At 45.1% G+C, this 22,228-nt stretch overlaps 1 protein-coding gene across 1 annotated transcript in view; it reads left to right on the forward strand.

The window, feature by feature from the left end:
• Positions 1 to 2,179: 2,179 nt before the first annotated feature.
• Positions 2,180 to 22,228, forward strand: part of SLC2A9 (solute carrier family 2 member 9) — a 239,006-nt gene continuing 218,957 nt past the window's right edge. Inside the window, exon 1 of the mRNA XM_045019458.1 lies at positions 2,180 to 2,260. The gene's annotated coding sequence lies outside the window, so the exon portion shown is untranslated. The remainder of the gene's footprint in view (positions 2,261 to 22,228) is intronic.

Raw genomic sequence — 22,228 nt, forward strand, 5'->3', positions numbered from 1 at the left:
CTTTCTGGGGAGGGAGCGAGCGGGGAAGCTGTCCTCCCAAGCAGGCAGGGCCACCCGGAATGCAGGGGCTTTAGGGGCTGCAGGGCCCAGGGCTAAGAGGGCCCAGGGGCCCTGGCCTGCAGCTCTAAAGCCCCTTCTGGAATGCAGCCCTGCGAGCATGGACCGGAGGACTCAGGAGGAGCAGGGGCAGCCAATGGCTGGAGAGAAGCAGCGCTTTCCCCTTCAAAGTGCCGCTTCTCTCCAGCTGGCTTTGAAGGGGAACGCGCCGCTTCTCTCCGGCTGCTGGTTGCACGGCTGCCCCTGCTCCTTCTGAGTCCTCCAGTCCGTGCTTGCAGGGCCGCATTCCAAAGGGGGCTTTAGAGCTGCAGGCCAGGGCCCCTAAAGCCCCTGCGTTCTGGGTGGCCCTGCCTGCTGGGAGGGGAGGGGGAAGCGCCCAGATTCGTGGCCATGGGGGCAGTGCTGTGCTGTGCAGAGCCACCTGCACACCCCCTGCACCAAACAGGAGCTGCCCCAGGTAAGTGCTCTGCACCTCCTGCCTGCCCCAGCCCTGAGCCTCCTCCCTCACCCTAACTCCCAGACCATGCACCCCCCAGCACTGAGTCTCAGGGGTAAGCCAGGGCATCTCCCTACCACAGTACAGTACTGTACAGTATATAATGCCTTTTGTCTGCCCCTCAAAAATTTCTTTTGGAACCTAAACCCCACCCCCCGCATTTACATTAACTCTTTTATGGGAAAATTGGATTCGTTTAACATAGTTTCACTTAAAGTTTCATTTTTCAGGAACATAACTACAACGTTAAGGGAGGAGTTACTGTATACAACTAGAAAATCTAAAATACAGTAAACAGGGCTACCATCCTAGAGGAAGAACCTAATGAATAAAATATGAAGAGACCCAACTTGCTATTGTATTGACTAATAACACTGGTGAATGACAGTCCTCTCAGTAAGTTAAAATAGCAAACTCTCATGACAATTCTCATAATGTGATACTGTCCAGTGATAGCTTTCAAGATCCTCTTCTTCTGCCATTCTAAAGTGGGTGTCTGTCCTGTAAGAACTGTTAAGGACTTTAAGGGGGTGGGGTGAAGATGATTACAAATATTTCATGTGTTCAAGAAAAGAACCTTTAGGGGGAGAATGGGGTTTCCTTTAGGGGAGTGGTATGGGAATTAGGCCCTATTTTCCAAAGATGCACATCTTCATCAGAAAATAAGGTAGGTAATGATTTCTTCTGCAGTCTGATAGTGCTTTGGGTCTGTAGATTGGCTGCCTATAGGAGTTATTTGTCTCATATAAATGAACTTAGCATCCATCAGAGAGCACCCACTATGCCATGGTGGAGAAAGTGAGTGCTATGGGACTGTTCATACAGCTGAAATGAGAACGACATGCAGAGACCTATTACAGCAGATGTTTGCTGGGGATGAAGTAGAAAGAGATGGTTTAGAGAAGCTCTGGGGATGAGTTCGATCTATTTCCATCTTTTCACATGACAAAATATATTTTCTCTGAAATACCTAGTATCTTAACTAGCAGGAGACCTATGAACTGACTAGATTAATGCAAAATTAGATTCTAATGTAGATGGCAAAAGCCTGTTCTTAGTTTGGCAATGGGTCTGTTTATGCAAGAATAATTTTTAAAAATGGGAGAATTTGCTTCCAGCATGTTAAGCTTTTAGGACCAAGGCCTTTAGAAGTGTGTGAAGATACAGGTGAGGTACAAGCTATGTTCTAAAATCCAACTGTTGCAACTGTATGGGGAGATTTTGGCAAACCAGTAAAGTGCCTGAAACCACTTGCTAAAAGCAGCCAAGTAAGCAGGCTGTAGAGTGGCCATGCAGCAGGCTTAGCTTAACCAAGGTAGGAGGGGAGGGGGGTTTGGGTGCCACAGAAAGGGCAGCTTGGCCCTGCATCCTTCCTGATAAGAATTGTGTTGAAGTTGTTATGTTCATTTTAGAAAAACAGGTTGTGCCCTCAGGAATGTCTGACAGGGTCTCAAGGCTGCAAACTCTGGGGGGGAAAAAACCACACCTGGTTAATCAATAATCAGAAGAGAACCTCTTGCTTGACCTTTGAAATTGCTTGCTTAACAAGTTTTCTTTAAGGGACATGTCATTGTATTACTAATGTATAAATAAGGGGGAAAGTTTGAGGTAGTTGGACTCTTCAGGACTCTCCTTCTGGATGCATCTTATGTTCCCCACCAGCAGACAGGCTGCCGCTGTGCCACTTGAGAGCCACACTCAGCTTAGGTAATTGAGGGTGGGGAGTGTTTTAGTAACCTGTTGCAGATGTGTGTAAGTGCTTGAGACTAAGTAAGAGTGCTTTCACTGAAAGCTAAACTTTATGTTGTCCTGTTTGTGCCAGCCATCTATCGGTCGGGCGGCCATGTCTCCCCTGATTTATTTCTTAACACCACCTCGCACAGAGTAAAGTTAACGAGCGTTTTGGGTTGAAAGAACCCTGGGTAACAGCAACCACCTCCTCTTACATTCTAGGCTCCCCAAAAGGGGAGGAATTCAAGGAAATGTAGATTACTTTCTGATAAAGCACTTTGCCTCTGTCTGCCTTTAAGTAAACAAATTAATTTTAAAAGCTCTAATTTATTTTGGGCCAGATTTCAAAAGATCTCTGCACCTTTAGCATTCCATTTAAATGCTTTATAGGAAGGGGCCAGAAGACTCAATAGCAGCTGAGCATTTTTGAAAAACTGATGACATCAGTAAACTGCTGGGCTCTTTCAAAAATCCAGACCAACTGGACGCTGAGCACTGGGAAAAATCTGGCCCTTTAGTGATTTAGCCTGATTTGAGCATTGCACAAACTCACTGGAATATTTAAATGCTTAAAATGTATGTACAGAACATACAGACCACACAAAGGGGATAAGGGATACAACACAAGACCGTTCACTTCAATTGTTGCTATTTTAGAATAAGATGGTAGAAGGATGATGGTTATCAATAACAAGGACGGGATAAACCAGTAGTTACCATCCTGGGCCCAGTAGCAACTGTATTCTGGGGTGTGTATGGAGAAGGATGTTTATTGCCAGTGGTTGCCATTTAGAAAGGATGAGCTATGTATTTCCTACAGTCTACAAGAGACCAGGGTAGACTGTAATTGCCAGATTTAGTATGGGGAGCAGTAATATATGGTCTTTGCTGTCAGATTTAGCTTCTGGATTCCCCATGTCACAAGTGAATTTTATGCCAGATTGATGTGTACAATGAGCTGCAGTGGTGTGCTTCTAACGCTAGATGGCATAGTGGTAACATCTGGGGTGTGTATGTTCTTTCTTTTTCAAGCAGTTGTGTCTAGAATGGCAGTTTGACATTGTGTGTTAGTGATGCTATCACTGAATAGATTTACTTGTTCCTGTGTGATTTCAGGCTATGGGGCACATGTACTTTAGCAGGAGTGAAATGAATGAGGGGGATATAAATATTTTAATATCCTTCAACTATTCCAGCAATGGTAAACTGTATTTCATGCCTGGTAATATCTAATCTGACCTCCTGTGTAATACAGGCCATAGAACTGTCCCCAAAATAATTCCTAGAGAACGTCTTTTAGAGAAACATCCAATCTGGATTTAAAAATGGTCAGTGGTGGAGAATCCACCATGACCCTTGGTAAATTGTTCCAATGGTTGGTTACTCCACCTGTTAAAAATTTACACCTTTATTTTCAGTCTGAATTTGTTTAGCTTCAACTTCCAGCCATGGGATCATGTTGTTTATACCTTTTCTCTGCTAAATGAAAGAGCCCATTATTAAATGTTTGTTCCCCATGTAGTTACTTACAGACTGTAATAAAGTTATCCCTTAATCTTCTCTCAGGTAAACTAAATAGATAGAGCTCCTTTATGTCTCTCACTCTAAGAAATGTTTTCTGATCCTTTAATCATTCTCATGGCTCTTCTCTGAGTCCTCTCCAATTTATCAGCATCCTTCTTGAATTGTGGGCACCAGAACTGGACACAGTATTCTAGTAGCAGTTGCACCAGTGCCAAATACAGAGGTAACAAACTGTTTTCTCCTCTGTTCATGCATCCCAGGATTGCATTAGCCCTTATGGCCACAGTGATATACTGGGAGCTTGTGTTCAGCTGATTATCTATCATGACCCCCAAATCTCTTTCAGAGTCACTGCTTCTCAGGGTAGAGTCCCCCATGTGATAAATATGGCTACATTCTTTGTTCTCAGATGTACATGTTTACATCTAACCTGATTAAAATATAGAGTGGGGTCATGGAAAGTCACTGTTTTCTTTTCATTTTTTATCACTTCCCCCAATTTTTGTGTCATCTGAAAATTTTATTGGTGGTGGTTTTATGTTTACTTTCAGGTTACTAATAAAAATGTTAAATACCATAGGGCCACGAACCAATCCCTGCCGGATCCTACTAGAAACACAGCCATTCAATGATTCCCTTTTTACAGTTACATTTTGAGACACATCAGCTAGCCAATTTTTTTTTATCCAGAGAGTAGTGCTGACAGAGTGTTCTGAGGCAACCCAGGATTAGAGAGTCAATTAGGTTGCAAATCAGTTAGCAGGTGTCACTGGTGACACAGCAGTGGAGGTCTATGCAGTGAGTATGGTAATGAAGTAGAAGGCAGTGCACTGAATTAGTAGATTGAAGTAACAAAAGGAACCATTCAGTAATGAATCAATCAAAATATATCGGAAGGACAGAACAGGCCGTGCAGGGGGAGGAGTGGCACTATATGTTAAAGAAAGTGTAGATTCAAATGAAGTAAAAATCTTAAGCGAATCCACAGGTTCCATAGAGTCTCTATGGATAGAAATTTCATGCTCTAGTAAAAATATAACAGTAGGGATCTATTATCGACCACCTGATCAGGACAGTAATAGTGATGATGAAATGCTAAGGGAGATTAGAGAGGCTATCAAAATTAAGAACCCAATAATAGTGGGGGGATTTCAATTATCCCCATATTGACTGGGAACATTTCACTTCGGGACAAAATGCAGAGATAAAATTTCTCGATACTTTAAATGACTGCTTCATGGAGCAGCTGGTACGGGAACCCACAAGGGGAGAGGTGACTCTAGATTTAATCCTGAGTGGAGCGCAGGAGCTGGTCCAAGAGGTAACTATAGCAGGACCGCTTGGAAATAGTGACCATAATACAATAGCATTCAACATCCCTGTGGTGGGAAGAACATCTCAACTGCCCAACACTGTGGCCTTTAATGTCAAAAGGGGGAACTATACAAAAATGAGGGGGTTAGTTAGACAAAAGTTAAAAGGTACAGTGACTAAAGTGAAATCCCTGCAAGTTGCGTGGGCCCTTTTTAAAGACACCATAATAGAGGCCCAACTTCAATGTACACCCCAAATTAAGAAAAACAGTAAAAACTAAAAAAGAGCCACCGTGACTTAACAACCATGTAAAAGAAGCAGTGAGAGATAAAAAGACTTCCTTTAACAAGTGGAAGTCAAATCCTAGTGAGGCAAATAGAAAGGAGCACAAACACTGCCAACTTAAGTGCAAGAGTGTAATAAGAAAAGCCAAAGAGGAGTTTGAAGAACGGCTAGCCAAAAACTCCAAAGGTAATAACAAAATGTTTTTTAGCAGGCTTCCTGCTTCTGATGTACTTAAACAACCAGTGGGGCCCCTTGATGATCAAAATTCAAAAGGAGCGCTTAAAGATGATAAAGTCATTGCGGAGAAACTAAATGGATTCTTTGCTTCAGTCTTCACGGCTGAGGATGTTAGGGAGATTCCCAAACCTGAGCTGGTTTTTGTAGGTGACAAATCTGAGGAACTGTCACAGATTGAAGTGTCACTAGAGGAGGTTTTGGAATTAATTGATAAACTCAACATTAACAAGTCACCGGGACCAGATGGCATTCACCCAAGAGTTCTGAAAGAACTCAAATGTGAAGTTGCGGAACTATTAACTAAGGTTTGTAACCTGTCCTTTAAATCGGCTTCGGTACCCAATGACTGGAAGTTAGCTAATGTAACGCCAATATTTTAAAAGGGCTCTAGGGGTGATCCTGGCAATTACAGACCGGTAAGTCTAACGTCGGTACCGGGCGAATTAGTTGAAACAATAGTAAAGAATAAAATTGTCAAACACACAGAAAAACATAAACTCTTGAGCAATAGTCAACATGGTTTCTGTAAAGGGAAATCGTGTCTTACTAATCTATTAGAGTTCTTTGAAGGGGTCAACAAACATGTGGACAAGGGGGATCCGGTGGACATAGTGTACTTAGATTTCCAGAAAGCCTTTCACAACGTCCCTCACCAAAGGCTCTTGCGTAAATTAAGCTGTCATGGGATAAAAGGAAAGGTCCTTTCATGGACTGAGAACTGGTTGAAGGACAGGGAACAAAGGGTAGGAATTAATGGTAAATTCTCAGAATGGAGAGGGGTAACTAGTGGTGTTCCCCAAGGGTCAGTCCTCGGACCAATCCTATTCAATTTATTCATAAATGATCTGGAGAAAGGGGTAAACAGTGAGGTGGCAAAGTTTGCAGATGATACTAAACTACTCAAGATAGTTAAGACCAAAGCAGATTGTGAAGAACTTCAAAAAGATCTCACAAAACTAAGTGATTGGGCAACAAAATGGCAAATGAAATTTAATGTGGATAAATGTAAAGTAAGGCACATTGGAAAAAATAACCCCAACTATACATACAACATGATGGGGGCTAATTTAGCTACAACGAGTCAGGAAAAAGATCTTGGAGTTATCGTGGATAGTTCTCTGAAGATGTCCACGCAGTGTGCAGAGGCGGTCAAAAAAGCAAACAGGATGTTAGGAATCATTAAAAAGGGGATAGAGAATAAGACTGAGAATATATTATTGCCCTTATATAAATCCATGGTACGCCCACATCTCAAATACTGTGTACAGATGTGGTTTCCTCACCTCAAAAAAGATATTCTAGCACTAGAAAAGGTTCAGAAAAGAGCAACTAAAATGATTAGGGGTTTAGAGAGGGTCCCGTATGAGGAAAGATTAAAGAGGCTAGGACTCTTCAGTTTGGAAAAGAGAAGACTAAGCGGGGACATGATAGAGGTATATAAAATCATGAGTGATGTTGAGAAAGTGGATAAGGAAAAGTTATTTACTTATTCCCATAATACAAGAACTAGGGGTCACCAAATGAAATTAATAGGCAGCAGGTTTAAAACAAATAAAAGAAAGTTCTTCTTCACGCAGCGCACAGTCAACTTGTGGAACTCCTTACCTGAGGAGGTTGTGAAGGCTAGGACTATAACAATGTTTAAAAGGGGACTGGATAAATTCATGGTGGCTAAGTCCATAAATGGCTATTAGCCAGGATGGGTAAGAATGGTGTCCCTAGCCTCTGTTCATCAGAGGATGGAGATGGATGGCAGGAGAGAGATCACTTGATCATTGCCTGTTGGGTTCACTCCCTCAGGGGCACCTGGCATTGGCCACTGTCGTTAGACAGATACTGGGCTAGATGGACCTTTGGTCTGACCCGGCACGGCCTTTCTTATGTTCTTAATCATACAATAAACTGATCAGTTAATTAGCTATTGCAATTAATATACTACTCATCAATAGATCATGTTTAACAGAGCATCAAGGAGAGGGTAAATCAAATCTGCAATAAGTAATAATTTGTAATCAATTATGCAATAAAAGTAGTGGTGACTTAAGTTCCCTCTAAGCTGCGTGGCCGTGTAGCAGCCTATTAAGCACCATGCAGGCACACGAGGCTGCGTCGGGAAGCAATTCCTCTCCCCCGGCCCCGCCCCAGCCCAGCCATGGACCTGCTGCGGCTGGGGGAGATGGGCTCCGGCCCCGACCCCAACCCATCTGGCCCAGACCTACCGTGGCCTGAGGAAAGGCGCCTCTCCCCTGACTCTCCCTTCACCATTTTCTGTAAAGACAAGGTGCAACTTAGACCGAACCAAGCCTTTCTCCTGAAGGTTGTGTCCCAGTTCCACTCCAACCAGGGCATTTTCCTACCGGTCTTTTACCCTAAACCTCACGCGGATAATAGAGAACAAAGGCTCTAGCCCCTGAACGTTCGACAAGCACTAGCCTTTTACACTGAATGTACGAAGCCATTCTGTAAGTCAAACCAGCTGTTTGTGGCAGTCGCAGACTGGATGAAAGGCCTCGTCATCTCGTCCCAGAGGATTTAATTATGGATCACGTCCTATATTTGGGCATGCTATGATTTGGCAAAAGTACCAGCTCCTGCACTAACGGCACATTCCACAAGAGCACAAGCCCCCTCAGCAGTGTTCCTGGCTCAGGTTCCAGTTCAGCAGATTTGCAGAGCGGTGATGTGGTCCTCAGTTCACACTGTCACCTCTCATTACGCGATTACCCAGCACACCAGAGATGATGCATCATTCGACAGAGTGATGCTCCAGTCAGCGATTCTGTGAACTCCGACCCACCTCCTAGTTAGGGCTTGGGAGTCACCTAATTGGAATCAACATGAGCAAACATTCAAAGACGAAAAAATGGTTACTCCCCCTTCTCGTAACTGTTATTCTTTGAGATGTGTTGCTCATGTCCATTCCAAACCCACTTGCTTTCCCCTCTGTCGGAGTAACTGGCAAGAAGGAACTGAAGAGGCGTTGCTCGGCATTTACCACCTTGGAGGCTCCACTCCATGAGGCTCCACAGCCGACCTGACGGGTGCTGCTAGGGGAAAAACTTTCTGATAACTGTACACGAGGCACGCACACACCTAATTGGAATGGACATGAGCAACACATCACAAAGAACAACAGTTACAAGAAGGTGAGTAACTGGCTTTTTCTCACAGAGGTATGATTCTGCTCCCACTTTTACAAATATAAATCAAGTAACTCTGTGGAAAATTCTGGTATAGTAAAACCAATGTAAATAAGGCCTTCAGGCCAACTACACCATGAAGTGCCATGCTTACAAGGCTGAGGCCTTGGAATATAGTGTGCCAGTCTCTTAGTAGTGAATAAGGTTCAGCACAATATTTCTTTACCAGCTGAGTATATTTTTTAGGAATAGGGAGGTCAAGTCTGGATTTTGGGAATCTAAGTGTCTGTCTATCTCGTACCTGCTATAGCTGCATAATAATAGATTCTGTTTTCTGCATCTTTAGCCCTTTGAATGATCAGAATATGCCTGTGTGTATTGGCATATGGCATTTATGAATTTTCTCACTAAATCTGATATCTTAGATTATAAGGTTTTGGGGGCAGTGAATGTATTTTATAGGGCTGTCGATTAATTGCAGTTAACTCACGCGATTAATCTCGATTAATTTTTTTAATCTTTTTAATAGCAGTTTTAATCGCACTGTTAAACAAGAGACTACCAATTGAAATTTATTAAATATTTTGGATGTTTTTCTATACTTTTATATAAATCTTGTATTCTGTGTTGTAATTGAAATCAAAGTGTATATTTTGATTACAAATATTTGCACTGTACAAATAATAAACAGAAGGAATAGTATTTTTCAATTCGCCTCATACAAGTACTGTAGTGCAATCTTTGTCCTGAAACTGCAACTTACAAATGTAGATTTTTTTTTTTGGTTACTTAACTGCACTCAAAAACAAAAAAATGTAAAACTTTGGAGACTACCAGTCCACTCAGTCCTACTTCTTGGTCAGCTAGTTGCTAAGACAACCAAGTTTGTTTTCATTTACAGGATATAATGCTGCCCTCTTCTTATTTACAATGTCACCAGTAAGTGAGAACCGGCATTTGCATGGCGCTTTTGTATCCAGCATTGCAAGGTATTTACATGCCAGATATGTTAAACATTTGTATGCCCCTTCGTGCTTCGGCCACCATTCCAAAGGACATGCTTCCATGCTGATGACGCTCATTAAAAATGTAATGCATTAATTAAATTTTGTGCCTGAACTCCTTTGGGAAGAACTGTATGTCCCCTGCCCTGTTTTACCCACATCCTGCCATATATTTCATGTTATAGCAGTCTCAGAAGATGACCCAGCACATCTTGTTCATTTTAAGAATACTTTCCCTGCAGATTTCACAAAACACAAAAAGTACCAAAGGTGAGATTTCTAAACATAGCTACAGCACTCAATACAAGATTTAAGAATCTGAAGTGCCTTCCAAAATTTGAGAGGGATGAGGTAAGGAGCATGCTTTCAGAAGTCTTAAAAGAGCAACACTCTGATGCGGAAACTACAGAACCTGAACCACCAAAAAAGAAAATCAACCTTCTGCTGGTGGCATCTGACTCAGATAATGGAAAATGAACATGCATCGGTTCGCACTGCTTTGGATGGTTTTCGAGCAGAATCTGTCATCAACATGGACGCATATCCCCTGGAATGGTGGTTGAAGCATGCACATCTGGCATGTAAATATCTTGCAACACTGGCTACAACAGTGCCATGAGAACACCTGTTCTCACTTTCAGGTGACATTGTAAAGAGAAGCGAGCAGCATTATCTCTTGCAAATGTAAACAAACTTGTTTGTCTGAGCAATTGGCTGAACAAGAAGTAGGACTGAGTAGACTTGCAAGCTCTAAAATTTTACATTTTTATTTTTGAATGCAGTATTTTTATACATCATTCTATATTTGTAAGTTCAACTTGCATGATAAAGATTGCATTACAGTATTTGTATTAGGTGAATTGAAAAATACTTTCTTTTGTCTTTTTACAGTGCAAACACTTGCAATCAAAAATAAAGTGAGCACTGTACACTTTATTTTGTGTTGTAATTGAAATCAACATATTTGAAAATGTAGAAAACATCCAAAAATATTTAAATAAATGATATTCTATTGTTTAACAGTGTGATTAATCACGATTAATTTTTTTAATCGCTTGACAGCCCTAGTATTTTAGTCAGATTGTAAAATGCATAAATATATGATCCTATATAAATGCGTAGTATTAGTAATAATTAAATTATAGCTATAATCGTTGTATTCACACAATTTGTAGCTACTTGGTTTCTCCACAGCCCCATGCTTCTCAAAAAATAAATTATCCTTCATGGTCATTTTGTGCCAGGCAGCCTTCTACAGGGGTCTACCCTGCAAGTACGAGGATCTTTCTCCATGCAGCTGGCCTCCTTTTGTCTTAAACTCTCTCACAAGATGACCAGTGTGACAAGATACAATGTGTCTAACTTTACTGTATGTATGTAGAAGTGGTTTTGGTTGATAGATTGGGGGAAGGGGAACCAATTTCCTGTTTCTTGTCCTCTTCCATTGTGAATGTTTGTCCTCTTAGCAATGCACATGGGAAGGGCAACTGAGGGTATGGCTACACTGGCGATTTGCAGCGCTTGAAAGCCTCCACCAGCGCTGCAATTAGTAAGTGGCAACACCTGCAGGGCACTTCCAGCGCTGCAACTCCCTGGCTGCAGCGCTGGCCGTACACCTCACTCAGCATGGGGAATAAGGATTCCAGCGCTGGTGCTGCAGCGCTGGTCTTCAAGTGTGGCCACACACCAGCGCTGTGATTGGCCTCCAGGGAATAAGGATGTATCCCAGAATGCTTTTAACTAAATTACTCTCTTTGTTTTGTTATGCAGCCTCTCTTTGTTTTGTTGTGAACGAGCTCCACGCGGAGCTCCGTTGCCGTTGCCGCTGCTGCTTATCTAAAAAACAAACAGAGCTCCTGTTTGCTGTGATCATCTGTACCTGGCTGTAAACAATCAAATGAGATTGCAGGCAGGGAGTGAATGAAACAGCAGGGAGTGGTGTTGGCTGCAGGCTGTTTGCAATTTAAGAGTTAAGACTAAGGGGTTGGAAACATGTTCTGATTTTTCAAGGCAGGAAGCTAAACACACAGTGTTGGCTCCAAAAATCCACTCTCTTTCTTCCCCCGCTCCCTGTCACACTAGACCCCACTCCACCCCCCTCTTTTGAAAAGCACGTTGCGGCCACTTGAATGCTGGGATAGCTGCCCATAATGCATCACTCCCAACAGCACTGCTAATGCTGCAAATGTGGCCACACACCAGCGCTGGTAGCTGTGAGTGTGGCCACACACCAGCGCTGCTCCTACACAGCTGGATGACCAGCGCTGCAAACCGTAAGTGTAGCCATACCCTGAGTAGTCTCAGGAAACTACTTATGGAGATTTCTTGAGTTTACACTTCAAAGATGATCATGTAGCTATTCTTCCATTCACAACATCAACTTTAACAGCTTGGAATGTTCTAATGAGTTACAGGGTAATATGATCGATTTTATTGCTCAACCAGTGTGTTTCACTACCCTACTGTGTATATTTGCCTCCTTAGCCTGGAGAGGGCTGGTGCTGCTATGGTCTACCAATATTTTGTCCTGTATGGTATAAGCGGCCCCTGTAATTGTACTGTACTGTAATTGGCTATATTCTGATGACTTAATCAGTCTTGTTCCAATATAACATAGAATTCAATTCTGGCATGCCTAAGCAATGTAATACTTTACTGTTCTCTAACATTCAGCATGATCACATGACTTCATCGATCTAATATTTCCACTCTCCCTTCAGCAATCCTTCAGTATCATGCATTATGTATGATACATCAGATGCATGATGTTAGTAATTACAGTCTCTGCTACATGTGGGGGGTGTTCCACTGAAGCTGCGGGACCAGCGGACCCTCCGCAGGCACGCCTGCGGGAGGTCCACCGGAGCCGCCTGCCGCCCTCCCAGTGACCAGCAGAGTGCCCCCCATGGCATGCCGCCCCAAGCACGTGCTTGGTGTGCTGGGGCCTGGAGCCGCCCCTGATGACAAGGCATCTGGAGCAGTGAGGTTGTTTATCAGTTCCTCAGAGGAAGGTGCTCAGTGGCTGATCTTTTCTAGTAGGCTGTTCAAGGGAGGGGACATCTAGCATGGGTCATTATTACCCTCAAATCATCACAGCATCTTTGGTAGAAAGGAGATGGACAGGACGTGCTGTCCTGTCCCCCATAGCTTCTCCAAATTGTGTAGTGAGAGTAAGGGGACATATCCTGTTACACTGCCAGCAGAAGGCTCCACTAACCCAATGACACAGACATCCCATTATCTTTAGCATATGGGTGCTAGTGTACCCTGTGTGTACCCAGCCTACCAACATTAATAACTTGTGTTTATATAGCATTTTTCATGGCCACTTCTGAGCGTGCAGCATAATTACCCATAACAGAATTATCAGCAATTGAGAACAGTAAACCTATTTCCTTAGCCTTTCAGTGAATCACAAAGCTGACTTAAACAACTCCATTTGCAATAGGAAGTGGATTCTGTGGTTGAGGCATGTACTTACAAAATGCCATGACTCCCACTGATCTTGTTTATAACTGGGGCAAAGCAAATAACCACCTACAGACCCTGACTAAAACTTGGCTGTTAGCATAGAGGTCAGCCAGACTGGATGGGTCACAGCCATTTAGAACCTTGAATACATGTAAAGACTGGAATAGTACATAACTTAACAGAAGCTAATGTAAAGACTTATACGAGCCTAATTTGCTCAAAGAGGGAAGTTCTAATAAAGGAGTGGCTGCATTTTGAACAAGCTGCCTCCACATGGTTGACATGGGATCCTGCAAACAGAGAACTGAAACTATCTATTCTTAGAAAAGAAAAGCACCTCTTGGTAGTTCTGCACTAGCACAAGCTGTCTCAATGCCTAGTGGCAGGAGGGTTTCTCTGCTTCTACAGTTCTACTGGGAGGAGGTGAGGCACATCACCTCCCTCTGAAGATCTCATATTGCTTAAAGAGCTGATGGAAGTCCATATCAGGCTGTCCTGGGATGATCTCTCTCTGGAAAAGTCTAGTCCTCACCCCTTGAATGATCCAAAGGGAAGAGACACCTGAGTCTCAGAGGAGCCCAGCTGGAGGGGAGCAGTCTCAGGGCACTGGGGACTTCCTGAAAATATGCAAGATCATAGAATCATAGACTTTAAGGTCAGAAGAGACCATTATGATCATCTAGTCTGACCTCCTGCACAATGCAGGCCACAGAATCTCACCCACCCATTCCTGTATCAAACCTGTGTCTGAGCCATTGAAGTCCTCAAATCATGGTTTAAAGACTTCAAGGTGCAGAGAATCTTCCAGCAAGTGACCTGTGCCCTAAGCTGCAGAGGAAGGTGGAAAAACCCCCAGGGCTTCTGCCAATCTGCCCTGGAGGAAAATTGCCATATTTGGGGTCAGGAAGGAATCAGCTAAACCCTGAGCATGTGGGAAAGACTCACTAGCCCGACACCCAGGAAAGAATTCTCTCTAGTAACTCAGATCCCACTCCACCTAACATCCCATCACAAGATATTGGGCATATTTACCACTAGTAGTCAAAGGTGAATTAATTGCCAAAATTAGGCTATCCCATTATACCATCCCCTCCATAAATTTATCAAGCTTAGTCTTGAAGCCAGATATGTCTTTTGCCCCCACAACTCCCCTTGGAAGGCTGTTCCAGAACTTCACTCCTCTGATGGTTAGAAACCTTCGTCTAATTTCAAGTCTAAACTTCCTGAGAGCCAGTTTATATCCATTTGTTCTTGTGTCCACATTGGTACTGAGCTTAAATAATTCCTCTCCCTCCCTGGTATTTGCTCTTTATAAATATATCAGAGGGATAATCATATCTCCTCTCAGCCTTCTTTTGGTTAGGCTAAACAAGCCAAGCTCTGAGTCTCCTTTCATATGACAGGTTTTCCATTCCTTGGATCATCCTAGTAGCCCTTCTCTGAACCTGTTCCAGTTTGAATTCATCCTTCTTAAACATGGGAGACCAGAACTGCACACAGTATTCCAGATGAGGTCTCACCAGTGCCTTGTATAATGGTACTAACAACTCCTTATCTCTACTGGAAATACCTCGCCTGATGCATCCCAAGACCGCATTATCTTTTTTTCATGGCAATATCACATTGGCGGCTCAGTCATCCTGTGATCAACCAATACTCCGAGGTCCTTCTCCTCCTCTGTTACTTCCAACTGATGCCTCCCCAGCTTATAACAATAGTTCTTGTTATTAATCCCTAAATGCATGACCTTGCACTTTTCACTATTAAATTTCATCCTATTACTATTACTCCAGTTTACAAGGTCATCCAGATCTTCCTGTATGATATCCCGGTCCTTCTCTGTATTGGCAATACCCCCCAGCTTTGACTTCAAGTAATTCCAGGCTTCCTCCACCTTTTAGATCCCCAAGTTCTTCAGTCCAATCCACTTCCCTAACTAATTTCCTTAATTCTTTAAAGTTAGCCCTTTTGAAATCAAAAACCCTAAGGAATCCTGAGGGTCTGAGGCCTGGTCTACACTAGGACTTTAATTCGAATTTAGCAGTGTTAATTCGAATTAACCACGCACCCGTCCACACCAGGAAGCCATTTAATTCGACATAGAGGGCTCTTTAGTTCGAATTCTGTACTCCTCCCCGACAAGGGGAGTAGCGCTAAATTCGACATGGCCATGTCGAATTAGGCTAGGTGTGGATGCAAATCGAACTTAGTAGCTCCAGGAGCTATCCCACACTGCACCACTCTGACGCTCTGGACAGCAGACCGAGCTTGGATGCTCTGGCCAGCCACACAGGAAACGACCCGGGAAAATTTGAATTCCTTTTCCTGTCTGGGCACTTTGAATCTCATGTCCTGGTTGGACATCGGGGTGAGCTCAGCAGCACCGGCAACGATGCAGAGCTCTCCAGCAGAGGAGTCCAGGCAATCCCAGAATAGAAAGAGGTCCCCAGCATGGACTGACCGGGAAGTCTTGGATCTGATCGGTGTGTGGGGCGATGAGTCTGTGCTTTTGGAGCTGCGCTCCAACAAATGGAATGTGAAGACCTACGAGAAGGTCTCCAAAGCCATGACAGACAGAGGATACAGCCGAGATGCAATGCAGTGCCGCGTGAAAGTCAAGGAGCTGAGACAAGGCTACCATAAAATTAAAGCGGCAAACGGACGCTCCGGAGCCCAGACATGCCGCTTCTACGAGGCACTGCATGCCATTCTCGGTGGGTCTGCCACCACTGCCCCACCAGTGTGCGTGGACTCTGACGAAGGGATAGTGTCGACGGCCAGTTCCTCATCGACGTTCGCAGATGGGGAAGATGAGGAGGGGGAGGCAGTCGACAGCGCTTACAACGCTGATTTCCCCGACAGCCAGGATCTCTTCATCACCCTCACTGAGATCCCCTACCAACCCTCCGCAGCCGTTACCACGGACCCTGAATCAGGAGAAGGATCAGTCGGTAAGTGCTTTAAACATGTAAACTTTTATTATTAATGGAACAGGAAAATAGACTAGGCGAACAGACGGTCTACATGCAGGGGAATGGAACAGGAATCTTCCGCGGAGATCTCCACGAAGCTCTCCTGGAGGTAGTCGAAAAGCCTATGGAGGAGGTTCCTGGGGAGAGCTGGCTTATTGGGTGCTCCGAGGTAGCACACTTTTCTGCGCCACGCTCTCAGCTGGTACTCCAGGACCAGTGCCTTGATGAGCATCGCAGCATAGGGCCCTGGCTTGTGCTGGCTTTCATTCAGCATGCGCTCCCTGTCTCTCCGTGACACCCTCCTCAGGGTGATCTCGCGCGCAGACTCCTGCATGGAAGTAGAGTGATTTGTGTACTATTACTATTGGTAGTACTTCACTGTTCCTTAGAACAACAAGAAGTGTCACTTTAGAGCCACATGCTAGAGGCTACAGAGTGGCAGCATACAGGGATCTTTTCCAAGGGAAAACCGCGAGGGGGTGGAACAGGGGCAGAGTTTATGCTTTCAGGATTGCCTGCAGCAAGAGGACAGAGCTGGACATTGAACTTTAAGCAGCCAAAAGCTTTTGGCTTACCATGCCTGACTGCTCCACGGATTCAGCTTTCCTGCCCCGCTTGTCTGGTCTGCAGTGCAATACCCCAGGCAATGAAAGCGAATGCAGATAAATCAAACTTTCCCTGAGTGAGTGCTCAGGAGATAGGTGCCGTCCATGGTCTGGTTCACAGGCAATGAGTAGACTGTTTCATTTTTAAGAAAAGGCATCTTTGTAAGCAATTCACTCCCTTTTCCCCCTCACACAGCTGCAACAGTATCCCAACCTGCTCCACCATGCCCCTCACAGAGGCTAGCGCAGATTAGGCGTCGTAAGAAAAGGACCCAGGACGAGATGTTTGCAGAACTTATGGGCTGCTCCAGAGCAGAAGCGGACCAGCAGAGCCAGTGGAGGAAGAACCTCACACAGCAGCAGCACTCACACAGCGAACTGGAGGACAGATGGCGTCAGGAGGACCAGCAGGCGACTCAAACGCTGCTTGGACTACTGAGGGAGCAAACGGACACACTCAGGCGCCTTGTCGATGTTCTGCAGGACCGCAGGCAGGAGGACAGAGCCTCCCTGCACTGTGTCTGCAACCGCCCTCCCCCGCCACACACTCCAATACCCACCTCTCCCAGAATAACAAGAAGGAGGGGTACCAAGGGCCGTGAAAACTGTCACTGCACCACAGCGGACTGCTAAATTACCCAAAAGTTCTCAGTCCCTAGATTTTGAAAAGTTCTCACCTTTACTGTGTTGTCAAGTATTAAAAGTAGTTTGCTGTTAATTACTGTTTCTGTCATGTTTGTTTGCTGAAGACTTTCTGTGAAGGGGGGAGAGGGGTTTGGTAATTGCATAGGACAGTCACCATGAACAGGGTACAGACATGGGGGCAGGATCAACAGCAGGTTACTCACTGAGTACAGTCACTAGGCACCCTGGTCAGTCTGTGAGGTGTTTTTAATGTTCTCTTCATAGGTGGCAGGTGCCCTGCTCCAAGTATACTTGGAGGTGGGTCTCTCCCCCGGCCCAGCCTGGATCGGGCCCTGGCCCACGCGGGTCTCCCCCGCCCCGTCAATTCCCTGCCTGGAGCAGGTCCCAGCGCCCACCTGCCACCCCTCCCCCGGCGTGTCGTCTCCCCCTCCCCCCCTGCGCTGTGTCCCTACCTGACAGTAGAGCGGCTACCGGCACAAATGCTGTCTGCTGCCCCAGGGTACTAGCGCCTGCCATCCACAAATGGCAAGGCAGGTTGCCATCACCCGGCCCTTCTACCGTTGCCCTGAGCCTCCACAATGCCCCAAACCCTCAGCCACAGCCCGCAACCCCCTACGCCTCCTCCCCATTCCCACACACCCCTCACCCCTTCCTACGCCCCCACCCCCAGCCCAGAGGCTGCACCCAAACTCCGTCCCAAAGCCTACACCCCTCACCCCTTCCTGCACACCCACCTGTAACCGTCCTCCCCCCAGAGACCGCTGTAGGAGCAGTAGTCTATCATTCCTAGAGTCTAGAAGCGGTCTCTACATCACTGCACACCCTACCCACCACAGTCCGCGTCCCTGTTTCAACCCTTTGACGCGAAATCATTATTAAAGAAAAGGTTTTTAAATAACAATGCTCCATTACCTTTATTTTTACACGTGTGTTGGAAGGGGGCAAACGGGGTGAACGGGGTATGAGACTGCAGAGGAGAGTCAACAGTAAATGGGTAAAAAAACATGGCCAGGTTCAGCTTCTCTGTAAAGCAACTGGACAGTCATAGGTTACCCTGCTCTCTGAGGAACCTAGCTTTCAAAGCCTCCCGGATGCACAGCGCTTCCCACTGGGATCTTCTAATGGCACGGGTGTCTGGCTGAGTGTAATCTGTAGCCAGGCAATTTGCCTCAACCTCCCATCCCGCCATAAAGGTCTCCCCCTTGCTCTCACAGAGATTGTGGAGCACACAGCAAGCTGCAATAACAATGGGGATATTGTTTTCGCTGAGATCCGAGCGAGTCACTAAGCTCCGCCATCTCCCCTTGAGACATCCGAAAGCGCACTCCACCACCATTCTGCACTTGCTCAGCCAGTAGTTGAAGAGTTCCTTCTCACTGTGCAAGGCGCCTGTATAGGGCTTCATGAGCCAGGGCATTAGCGGGTAGGCTGGGTCCCCGAGGATCACTGTAGGCATCTGCACATCCCCAACAGTTATTTTGTGGTCCGGGAAGAAACTACCTGCCTGGAGGTGTTTAAACAGACCAGAGTTCCTGAAAACACGCGCGTCATGAACCTTGCTCGGCCACCCGACGTTGATGTTGGTAAAGCGTCCCCTATGGTCCACCAGTGCTTGCAGCACCATTGAAAAGTAGCCCTTTCGGTTAATGTACTGGCTGGTCTGGTGGTTCGGTCCCAGGATAGGGATGTGAGTCCCATCTATAGCCCCACCGCAGTTTGGGAATCCCATCGCGGCGAAGCCAGCTATGACGACCTGGATGTTTCCCAGGGTCACTACCTTTGAGAGCAGTAGGTGAACGATTGCATGGGCTACTTGCATCACAGCAACCCCCACAGTAGATTTGCCCACACCAAAGTGGTTCGCTACTGACCGGTAGCTGTCTGGCATGGCAAGTTTCCAGAGGGCTATGGCCACTCGCTTCTGCACTGTCAGGGCTGCTCGCATCCTGGTGTCCTTGCGCTTCAGGGCAGGGGACAGCAAGTCACACAGTTGAAGGAAAGTGCCCTTATGCATCCTGAAGTTTCGCAGCCACTGTGATTCATCCCAGACCTCCAGCACTATGCGGTCCCACCAGTCCGTGCTTGTTTCCCGGGCCCAGAATTGCCGTTCCACAGCATGAACATGACCCATTGCTACCATGATCTCCACGGCGTGGCGTACCGTGCTTTGTGAGAGGTCTGAGCCACTCTCTGACTTCATGTCCTCACCGCGCTGCCATTGCCTCCTCGCCCGATTTCTCAGCATCCGACTGTTGAAGAGGTGTACGATAAGGTGCGAGGAGTTGACAACGGCCATAAGTGCAGAGATGATCGCAGCGGGCTCCATGATCGCAGTGGAGTGCTGTGGCGTACGCGCTGTCACTTATAACAGGAAAAGTGCGCGAACTGATTTCCCGCCGGCGGGAGTGACGTTTGACTGCTGACAGTTACCAAGGACCACCCTCGACACAGTTTTCCCCCCCAGCATGCATTGGGGGGAAATCCCAGAATTCCAATGGGCAGCGGGGAGTGCGGGAACTGTGGGATAGCTTCCCACAGTGCACCGCTTCCAAAGTCGACGCTTGCCCCGTTACTAAGAACATAAGAAAGGCCGTACCGGGTCAGACCAAAGGTCCATCTAGCCCAATATCTGTCTACCGACAGTGGCCAATGCCAGGTGCCCCAGAGGGAGTGAACCCAACAGGCAATGATCAAGTGATCTCTCTCCTGCCATCCATCTCCATCCTCTGACGAACAGAGGCTAGGGACACCATTCTTACCCATTCTGGCTAATAGCCATTTATGGACTTAGCCACCATGAATTTATCCAGTCCCCTTTTAAACATTGTTATAGTCCTAGCCTTCACAACCTCCTCAGGTAAGGAGTTCCACAAGTTGACTGTGCGCTGCGTGAAGAAGAACTTCCTTTTATTTGTTTTAAACCTGCTGCCTATTAATTTCATTTGGTGACCCCTAGTTCTTGTATTATGGGAATAAGTAAATAACTTTTCCTTATCCACTTTCTCAACATCACTCATGATTTTATATACCTCTATCATGTCCCCCCTTAGTCTTCTCTTTTCCAAGCTGAAGAGTCCTAGCCTCTTTAATCTTTCCTCGTATGGGACCCTCTCTAAACCCCTAATCATTTTAGTTGCCCTTTTCTGAACCTTTTCTAGTGCTAGAATATCTTTTTTGAGGTGAGGAGACCACATCTGTACACAGTATTCGAGATGTGGGCGTACCATGGATTTATATAAGGGCAATAATATATTCTCAGTCTTATTCTCTATCCCCTTTTTAATGATTCCTAACATCCTGTTTGCTTTTTTGACCGCCTCTGCACACTGCGTGGACATCTTCAGAGAACTATCCACGATGACGCCAAGATCTTTTTCCTGACTCGTTGTAGATTAGTTAGCACCCATCATAATGTATGTATAGTTGGGGTTATTTTTTCCAATGTGCATTACTTTACATTTATCCACATTAAATTTCATTTGCCATTTTGTTGCCCAATCACTTAGTTTTGTGAGATCTTTTTGAAGTTCTTCACAATCTGCTTTGGTCTTAACTATCTTGAGAAGTTTAGTATCATCTGCAAACTTGGCCACCTCACTGTTTACCCCTTTCTCCAGATCATTTATGAATAAATTGAATAGGATTGGTCCGAGGACTGACCCTTGGGGAACACCACTAGTTACCCCTCTCCATTCTGAGAATTTACCATTAATTCCTACCCTTTGTTCCCTGTCCTTTAACCAGTTCTCAATCCATGAAAGGACCTTCCCTTTTATCCCATGACAGCTTAATTTACGTAAGAGCCTTTGGTGAGGGACCTTGTCAAAGGCTTTCTGGAAATCCAAGTACACTATGTCCACCGGATCTCCCTTGTCCACATGTTTGTTGACCCCTTCAAAGAATTCTAATAGATTAGTAAGACACGATTTCCCTTTACAGAAACCATGTTGACTATTGCTCAAGAGTTTGTTTTTCTATGTGTCTGACAATTTTATTCTTTACTATTGTTTCAACTAATTTGCCCGGTACTGACATTAGACAGACCGGTCTGTAATTGCCGGGATCACCTCTAGATCCCTTTTTAAATATTGGCGTTACATTAGCTAACATCCAGTCATTGGGTACCGAAGCCAATTTAAAGGACAGGTTACAAACCTTAGTTAATAGTTCCGCAACTTCACATTTGAGTTCTTTCAGAACTCTTGGGTGAATGCCATCTGGTCCCGGTGACTTGTTAATGTTGAGTTTATCAATTAATTCCAAAACCTCCTCTAGTGACACTTCAATCTGTGACAGTTCCTCAGATTTGTCACCTACAAAAGCCAGCTCAGGTTTGGGAATCTCCCTAACATCCTCAGCCGTGAAGACTGAAGCAAAGAATCCATTTAGTTTCTCCGCAATGACTTTATCGTCTTTAAGCACTCCTTTTGTATTTTGATCATCAAGGGGCCCCACTGGTTGTTTAGCAGGCTTCCTGCTTCTGATGTACTTAAAAAAACATTTTGTTATTACCTTTAGAGTTTTTGGCTAGCCGTTCTTCAAACTCCTCTTTGGCTTTTCTTATTACACTCTTGCATTTAAGTTGGCAGTGTTTGTGCTCCTTTCTATTTGCCTCACTAGGATTTGACTTCCACTTTTTAAAGGAAGTCTTTTTATCTCTCACTGCTTCTTTTACATGGTTGTTAAGCCACGGTGGCTCTTTTTTAGTTCTTTTACTGTTTTTTCTTAATTTGGGGTATACATTGAA

The sequence above is a fragment of the Mauremys mutica genome, chromosome 5, assembly GCF_020497125.1.
Source record: "Mauremys mutica isolate MM-2020 ecotype Southern chromosome 5, ASM2049712v1, whole genome shotgun sequence".
NCBI lineage: Eukaryota > Metazoa > Chordata > Testudines > Geoemydidae > Mauremys > Mauremys mutica.